The following is a 10,213-nucleotide window of genomic DNA, read 5'->3' as shown; positions in this document are numbered from 1 at the left end:
AATACTAAAAGAACTCGACAAAGGAGAATATCTGTATTTACATAAAAGTACTAAAAGAACTCGACAAAGGAGAATATCTGTATTTACATCAAAGAAATATGGCATTCCAAAGCAAACATTGTCTGGATGATCAAAAGAAAAAAACACAATATATTCAGAAGTCGAAAAAAATAAAACTTCTGCGAAAAGAGTGCGGTTGCGTGTCTCCCTAAATCAGGATCTATATAAAGCATGTTATATGTGGCTTTTAAACACCCAATACCGAAACATTCCTGTGTCTGTCACCATTTTTAAAGTCGAAGCTTTGCATTTTGCAAAAGAACTTCGTTTTGACAACTTTCAAGCATCCGATGGATGGTTAGATAAAAAAAAATAAACAATGTATCGTTTAAAACAATATCAGGTATTTTATCATTTTATTTTTTCATTGATATTTACAATTTTTTCAGTCATTTGTTTAAAAAATAATAATTGTTAAACTCTCATTTCTATTCCATCTCCCACAAACCAATAAACTCTCAATCTTATTCTTTTGTTTTAATTTGTTTAAAGTCATTACCACGTTTTGGCTTACTGCCACGTACTGCATGAAAAGCAAACAAAGTCCTAAACCATAGCTAATAAAATTTATGCCGAATTTAAAGTTGCTTTCCTTATTATTCATAGGTGAAAGTCAAGATGTTACTCATGAAATGACCGCTCCTTGGAGGAAAACAACTTTGCCGACAATATAGTCTTGTTATAACTCGCGTAATATATTCAATGCAGATGAGTTCGGTTTGTTTTATAAAACGCTTCCAAAAAAAAGTATGCGTTTGAAAGGTGAGAAATGTAGTGAAGGTAAGAATTGCAAGATATGACTAACTGGGCTTGCTGCAGCTAACACCTGAACCAAAAAACTTCCAATGTTTATTTTTGGGAAATCAAACAAACCCGTTGCTTTAAAGGAATTAGAAGCACTCCATGTCACGCAAAAAAAGAGCTGGATGACCTCTGAACTATTTGTATCGTTTAAAACAATATCAGGTATTTTATCATTTTATTTTTTCATTGATATTTACAATTTTTTCAGTCATTTGTTTAAAAAATAATAATTGTTAAACTCTCATTTCTATTCCATCTCCCACAAACCAATAAACTCTCAATCTTATTCTTTTGTTTTAATTTGTTTAAAGTCATTACCACGTTTTGGCTTACTGCCACGTACTGCATGAAAAGCAAACAAAGTCCTAAACCATAGCTAATAAAATTTATGCCGAATTTAAAGTTGCTTTCCTTATTATTCATAGGTGAAAGTCAAGATGTTACTCATGAAATGACCGCTCCTTGGAGGAAAACAACTTTGCCGACAATATAGTCTTGTTATAACTCGCGTAATATATTCAATGCAGATGAGTTCGGTTTGTTTTATAAAACGCTTCCAAAAAAAAGTATGCGTTTGAAAGGTGAGAAATGTAGTGAAGGTAAGAATTGCAAGATATGACTAACTGGGCTTGCTGCAGCTAACACCTGAACCAAAAAACTTCCAATGTTTATTTTTGGGAAATCAAACAAACCCGTTGCTTTAAAGGAATTAGAAGCACTCCATGTCACGCAAAAAAAGAGCTGGATGACCTCTGAACTATTTGAGAAGTGAGTTAGAGAAAACGACAGAACGTTTGCATTAGAAGGCCGTGATTTATTAGCATTGAAGCAATGAAGCAATGGTTATTGATAGTTGCACCGCCCATCCGAATATTGAGAATCTTAAATCGGTCACACTCTACTTTTTCCCCACAAACACAACTTCATGTTTGCAGCCGATGGGTCAAGGAGTCATTCGGTCGTTGAAGAGTAAGTACCGAACTAATTTAATTAATAAAATCATTACTGCTATAGATAACGGAAAACAAATGCTTTCCATCTCCATACTAGATGCTATGAAAATGCTTGTTTATTCTTGAAATGAAGTTTCTATTATTATTAATTGCGTCCGCAAAGCAGGATTTAAGGAAGGAGTAGGAGTACCAGACAAAGATGAAGAATACTTCCCTGCATTAAAAAATTTTATTGATGAGTCTCGTCAGCGTTATGAGGATCTTGTATATGTTAGACTACATTTATAACCAGATTTTAATTAAGCTTTATTTTATAGAGGAATAGTATTTTGAGATATTTCTTTGTTTGAAGAATTTGCAGACATTCTAAGTTCAACCGAGTGTGGTATTTGTTTTAGTATACTTGGCGGATAATTTGAATCAGCATGAATGTAATTTAATGTATTATCAGGGTTGAAATAAGGTTTAAAAGTGCTGTCACTAAGATTTAGAGTTGCGTCGAGGTAATTGACAATTTTCATGTTGCACTGTATAGAAACCTGTAAGCCAATGCTTTTAAATATTTCGACAATATGCTTTTTTATTTTTTTTTTATTCGAGGGCCGCCTTTATTACTAAAAACTGCCAAGCCGTCTAAATCTTGTAAATTATGTCTCACCAAAAAATATGAAATCCTAAATTATAAAAAAACTAATTTATTGAATAAAAGAAGTGCGATTGTTTCTAAGTGTAAACATAAAAACATTCTTTTCCAATTTGACATTGGCGATTAGCAAATATGTTTTTTCATATTATTATTATCGCTTATAATTAATACTTAATTTAACGCCACTGCTGCCGCTGTTACCTATTCCTGTGCCTTAGACACGGAGTTTTTATCATACTTGGCCTTTTAATATTTCTCTTTATATTTTTGACCACGCGATGAGGTATTCTTAAATCTTTATAATCTGTTAATATCTGCTTAATCAGTGATAAGATTGAGAACTTTGCTGCTGCTATAAGCTTAATTAGTAATAAGATCAAAAACTTTTTAACTTGATGACTTCTGTAGTAAAGGATAAACTTTATGTTATTTTTAAATAAGTATAGTAACTCAGGTAATTAATTTAATTCATGCATTTTAATAATAACATTCTGTAATTTTTATTTTTAATGATGACTCTAGAAGACGATGCTCTTTTTAAAGGTCACAACGTCAAACTCTTCATAAAGTTAGTGTTTATCTCCAAAACCCTTGATTCTCACATGGTCAACTCTATGTTGCATCTTAAAGAACAAGATCGTTTAATATCTTATTTTAAAGAAATTCTGTTTGCTTTTATAATATAAAAAACAGGTCGTTTTTATCGTTAAGTTTTGTTGCTAAACATTTATTATGAGGTATGTCATTAAACAAATAAGGTATTATTTTATAAATGCTTCTAGTTTATATATTTTCCTTAATTTATATATTTAGTTATATTTATGTGTTATTTATTAAGTGTTTATATGTGTTAAGGTTATATGGGTTTATATTTTGTAAGTGTGTAAATATCTTTTATATATGAAGTGTTTCTATGTTTGTGAAGTGTTATAATGTTATGTGTTTATAGTTTGTAAGTATTTTTTGCATGATTACAAATTGTGATGACTCGGCTTAGATTACAGCAAAGTTGTTGACCTTGCTAGCCAAGTAGTGTACTTTACTATAATGTGACTTGGTTTTGTTGAGAGCAAGAATGTTGTCCGTGCCAGTAAAGTGGTGTACTGTCATGATGAAATACAAAAATTAAGTCTTTTTGTAGTTAGTGTAATCATAAAATGTGTTAAAAAAATTTTGTTGAAAGTATGTGTTTAAAAGAAATGTTAAAAAGATATATAGTTTTTTTTAATAAATATAAATTTTGAATATTTATAGTTTTAAGCAAATTTTATTGAAAATGTATATACTCCATTAAATATTTATATAATGTTGCTTTTTAAGTAAATTTTGTTTAAAAGATATATACTCTGTTCTTTTTTTAACAATTTACGCTTTTGATGATAAATAAATTTTGTTAAAAAACGGGCTTCCTATTTATTAATAGCTCCTTTCCATTTAAAAATTTATAAGTTTTTATCTGGAAAATTTTTTTTTTTATTAAATACTTATAATTTTTTATCAATAATTAATAAGAACTACCTTAAATATTTAACATTACTCAGTTAAAAAGATTATATCAATTTATTTATAACTTTAGTTTAAGTTCTTTATAGAAATATGTTATCTTTACACGTTGCTCAATTATTTTAAAACATCTAATTTAAATATGACTAAAAGTAGAGTAGAATATAGTTAGATTATTATATTATGCTCTGTTTTATCTGCTTACACTGTATTTTAGATTAGTTTAAAAAAGAAAACTCAAAGTTCAATCTAAAAATAAAAGTTGAATTTTTTCTTATTTGAGGAATCATTTTTACACACTCCTTTAATGCTTAATTATGTTTGATAATTTAAGAAGTGAAATTATTAGACTTCCATAAAATGAAAGAAACCCGTTTAGGCGAGCTGAGATAAATCTTCGTCAAAATGAAAGAGAATAGCCTAGGCGAGCTGAGATAAGTTGTTATCAAAATGAAAAAATCAGGCTAGGCAAAAACTAGGGCTGGTAGATTAATCGGTATTTTACATTAATCGATAACGATTAAATTTCGAAAAATTAATCGATTAATCGATTAATTTTTGATTAATTTTAGAAAAAATGTGTTTATAACTTAATAAAAAGTAATATATATTTTTTATAATTTTATTTCTCTTTTAATCAGATATGATCTTAAAAAACATAAATTATCAACAGTATCATCGTTTAAGCTAGTTCTTAAATTAGTAACAAATAAACCAGCTGCACTAAAACTTCTTTCTGCTTCTATAGAAGACGGGGGAAGACCTAGCATTGCATTATAAATCTTTTCTAAAGAACTTGGCCTGTTTCCAGTGCTTTCGAGAACTGCAATTTCACGTTTAATGCATGTCAAAACTTCTTGAGGGGAAGATTTAAAAGTTATCCCTTTAGTTTTTCCTGCTGCTGAAGCTGTATTAGCTATTATTTCTCCTTATTCTTCACCTTTAGTTTTTTTTCTTAATGGTTCTTCATTACAAGTGTACTCTAACTCAGACTGATATGCTGCTTCTACTTCCTCATGTAGAAATAAACGTAGGTATATTTCTCTAGCAGTTTTAGCAATTTTATTTTTATGTGGGTATTTCAAAAGATTATCTGGAAATTCTGAGTCGGATTTATAGTCAGCTGGGTTATGTAAAAAGCACAGTAAACCAGCAATATTACAATTTCTTCTTTCAACAATTCTCTCCGAGACAACAGTAAATAATTTTTGACCAATGTTAGTATTTTGTTCTTTAAGATTTTGTAGTAAAAACAAAATAATTTTATCAGTTCTTTTCCTAAATCTGTTCTACAAATACTTTAAAGGGAATCGTTTTTAAGTGGAGATTTTCTAAAAAGTTTGTTTATTTTACGAACCTTCGATATGATAATGCCATAGTCCTCATTAAACTGGATTTCCTGTGAAACAGAGCTATTACTTTCCTCATTCCAGCATTCTTCAGTGTTGTTTTCATCATCAGGGTCGGAATCAGATGTTTCATTTTCAATCTCATCAGTCATTATTTCTTCTTGAGTTGTTTCTATTTCTAAGCATTTTTTCTTATAAAGAATATCACATACAGCAAAATGAATTCCATGGCAGTAGCAAAGTTGGTGTATAACTCCCATTTCTCGTCCCATTTTTTTCATTACTGATGCACCGTCAGTAACACATCCAAAAACATCATTGATCAAATTTAAGCCAAATTCATATAATTTCTCAATAACAATATTAACAGCTCTTTCTGAAGGCAACAAACCATTTATTCTAATCATTCCAAGACCATAGTGACATCTGTCTAAACAATGTACATTGAGACATAAATACCTTCTAGTTTTACCAGAAGTCCACTCATCAAGAGAAATTGAAAAACTTTTTCCTTTTAATTTTTTTTGCTGAAGCTCTTGAACAACTTTTAACTTAATTGAGTTTGCGTAGTTCATAACAATTGTCTTTATAGCATGTCGATCATCCCTGATGATCGACATGCTATAAAGACAATTGTTATGAACTACGCAAACTCAATTAAGTTTAAAGTTGTTTTAACTTAATTGAGTTTGCGTAGTACTTAATTTTAAGTCCTTGAGCTTTCCAGCCATTTTTAATATCTTTGCTATTAGCCAAAGTTGCAAAAGGGATACGATCAACAGCAGTTAAACGAGTTAATACATCTTCAGCTTTGCTACCTATATTATTACAATAGGTAGCAATACTTGGCTGTATATTTTTAGACTTCTCTGAAATAACTTTTGTCAAATAAATTTTATGTTTGAGCTCTAAATGATACAAGAAACTTGAAGTTGATGAATGGAATTTAAGTTCAGCTGAACAATGTTTGCACTTGTATGTTGATTTGCCTTTATTTTCCAATAAAAAGTGTTTCCAAACTTCAGAGCGGTTTTTTACAAACGACATTGTAAATGGTGGTTAAGAACGGCACTATGAAAAAAGCATTGTTTTTGTTTGTTTATAATAATATTTGACCGGATGCCGGAAAATAAAGGCAAATCAACATACAAGTCAACACAAGTCTTGTTCGTTAAAAAAACGCTTGTAAATGTTCGTAAAAATATTTGAAACAAAAAAAAACGCAAAGTTGTTATATTAAAAAAAAAATTAATCAATTGATCGTTTGTTAATTAATCGATTAACGGTTAATGGTTTTCAATCGATTAATCGTTAATCGTTTACCACCCCTAGCGAGAACTCAATAGGTATAATATGCATTGCATAGCAATGTACATTGTAACTCGCATGAGCATGTAAAGCAGATTAACCACCTGTACAATATTCTGAATGAATGTCTTACTCAACCTTCATCTCAGTGTCTTAATTATTCTAAAATCAAGTTTAAATAGAAAACACAAGTTTAAATAGAAAACCTATGACAGGTTAGACAGATTATGTTAAAGATGCTCACAAGGCTGCTAAAGATGCGTTCTGCTTATGGCGTAGCTACAATAAACCAAAGTTTGGCCCAATCTTCAATCATTTTAAAAATTCAAGAGCCTTATATAAATATGCCATTCGTTGCTGCAAAAAAAAAGAAGATACTATAAAAGCAGAAAAGCTGGCGAACAGTTTAGCAAATAGGAACTATACCAGTTTCTGGTCTATCGTGACCTCTATTCGCAGCGATAAATGTAGTCTTCCCCCTCCTATTGACTCTGTCTCAGGTCCTGATAATGTATCCCACATGTGGTATAATAACTATTTCACCCTGTTCAACTCAGTCAAGCCAACATGCAATATAAATGACAACTTTGTAGTTAAACACTGTAATCTTCTTAAAGATGATGCTTATATTGATCTTAGTGTTTTACTCAATAAAATTACCGTAGGCTGTTGCTTAGGTCCTTCTCTTGTTAACCATCTTCTTTATGCTGATGATATTGTCCTGTGTGCACCCTCAGCTAAAGGTATCCAGATCTTATTTGATTTATGCTCCAGTTATGCTGTGAAACATGATATAGTTTATAACAATATAAAGTCTCAAATAATGTTTTTTGAAATTTATAAACCCCTTATAAATAGCCTTAGTTTTACATTATCTGGCATGGTTCTCACATACACTAGTCATTATAAATATCTGGATCACTTGATTTCAAACGATATGCAGGATGACAAAGATATTTTAAAACACGTGCGCTCTATCTATGCTAAAGCTAACCTCATCCGTAGAAAGTTCAGCTCTACACAGATCAAACAAAGATCATGATATTTAATGCCTTTTGCAGCCCATCTATGGATGTCAGCTGTGGTATCTTTGGAGGAAAGACTCATTCCATGACCTATGTGTTGCATATAATAATGCACTTCGCTTGATATTAAACAAGCCACCATGGAACAGTGCTAGAATTATTTGTGAAAGATGGTGCCTATTCACTTAATGTTGTTATTCGCAAGCAACAATACTCCTCACTGTTACTGCTGCAGAATAGTGAGAACCTCGTCATAAAAGCTTTTGTTAACTCAGACAGGTTCTTGCAGTCTCCACTGATGTTTAAATGGAGAGCTGAGTTATATTTATAACACTTTAATTTCTTATCATTATTTTATTTATTTATTTATTTTTTCTTGGGTTTTGTTTATATTCAAGTGCGTTAGTCTTTGTTTTATTCTAATCCGCTTTATTTTACCCATTGTATATTTATTATATTGGGCCTTAGTCCTGTCAATACATTTTGATTGATTGATTGATAGCGAGTTTAGTTGTTATTTCTTTAGTTCAGCTTTGGTGCTCTTCCAACTATCATGTTTACTTTGTCTACTGTTAAAATATGGTTTTAATTTAGTAAACCTTAATTATTTAAAATTTGCTAAGTTGATCATTAGCTAATAGTTTAAAAAGAAATTAGAAAGTCGTCGCAATCAAAGTAAGTATAACTTTATTTTCTGATCAAATTGCAAAATTTGTTTGCACAAATAGCTGTTGTATTTTTGTTATTTTGGATAAGAGCTAACTGTCTTTGCATTAAATTTATTTTCTTCCAGATTTTAATTAAAATCTGTAAGAAAAGAAATTTATTGCACTAAGATTTTCAACAATGCTCTAGAAAAAGCATCAGCAACAGGTAAATTGGTTTGTAGTTTTTTTTCTTTTTAGACATCTTACTATGCTTTTTCAGCTTATTGCAGATTAAATAGAGGGCCTACATCTTATATGGCACATATGGGTTGGACTTAAATTACGCGCAAATGCTCTCCTTTATCCCCCCCTTCCTTTTTGAAAAAAAAAATATACAGTGTTGATCCTGTAGAAAGTATAGTATGAGGAGAGAGAGTGATGGGAAAATAATATGCTGCATTTATAATTAATATTTTTGTAGTTGGTTAATCTACCAATTAGTAATTTATAATGCAAATTTAGTTAATTTTTTTTATAAATATATACTTTTCTTTATTTTGTTTTGTTATTATGTATAAATAAATTGATTTCTAGTTAATACAGGTGGTGCATTTTTTTCTTTTTTAATTCAATGCACCTTTTCACAGTTCCGATGTAAAACTTATGCGCGCGCAGAAATGGAAGTAAAAACGTAAACAAACGTTATTTTAACAGTAATTTGTTCGAGATTTACGAAGCAAAACTAAGATCTATCAAACAACATTAATAAGCCAGTGCCATTAGTCTTATATAAGTATTAAAAAAAAGAGCCTGTTTAATCCAGTTTAAATAACATATTAAGAAACAAGTGAAAAAGAATCTCAAAACACTGACTTTAGGATTTGTAAAAAACAATTCATCTTTCCTTTTTTGTACTCTATATGTACTTACTGTAGTGTTTAAAGCTAAATATATATATATATATATACATACATACATACATACATACATACATACATACATACATACATACATACATACATACATACATACATACATACATACATACATACATACATACATACATACATACATACATACATACATACATACATACATACATACATACATACATACATACATACATACATACATACATACATACATACATACATACATACATACATACATACATACATACATACATACATACATACATACATACATACATACATACATACATACATACATACATACATACATACATACATACATACATACATACATACATACATACATACATACATACATACATACATACATACATACATACATACATACATACAACATACATACATACATACATACATACAACTACATACATACATACATACATACATACATACATACATACATACATACATACATACATACATACATACATACATACATACATACATACATACATACATACATACATACATACATACATACATACATACATACATACATACATACATACATACATACATACATACATACATACATACATACATACATACATACATACATACATACATACATACATACATACATACATACATACATACATACATACATACATACATACATACATACATACATACATACATACATACATACATACATACATACATACATACATACATACATACATACATACATACATACATACATACATACATACATACATACATACATACATACATACATACATACATACATACATACATACATACATACATACATACATACATACATACATACATACATACATACATACATACATACATACATACATACATACATACATACATACATACATACATACATACATACATACATACATACATACATACATACATACATACATACATACATACATACATACATACATACA

The 10,213-nt window shown here is 29.6% G+C and overlaps 1 long non-coding RNA gene across 1 annotated transcript in view; it reads left to right on the top strand.

Moving 5' to 3' along the window:
* The window catches only part of LOC136086682 (uncharacterized), a 17,273-nt gene continuing 7,060 nt past the window's right edge, over positions 1-10,213 (top strand). The window contains exon 1 of the long non-coding RNA XR_010641510.1: positions 1-403. This is a non-coding gene — a long non-coding RNA (uncharacterized LOC136086682). The remainder of the gene's footprint in view (positions 404-10,213) is intronic.

The sequence above is a fragment of the Hydra vulgaris genome, chromosome 11 (genome assembly GCF_038396675.1).
Source record: "Hydra vulgaris chromosome 11, alternate assembly HydraT2T_AEP".
In the NCBI taxonomy this organism is placed as follows: Eukaryota; Metazoa; Cnidaria; class Hydrozoa; order Anthoathecata; family Hydridae; genus Hydra; species Hydra vulgaris.
Note: the sequence above shows the minus strand (reverse complement) of the source record. Positions and strands in the feature narration are given on the sequence as shown.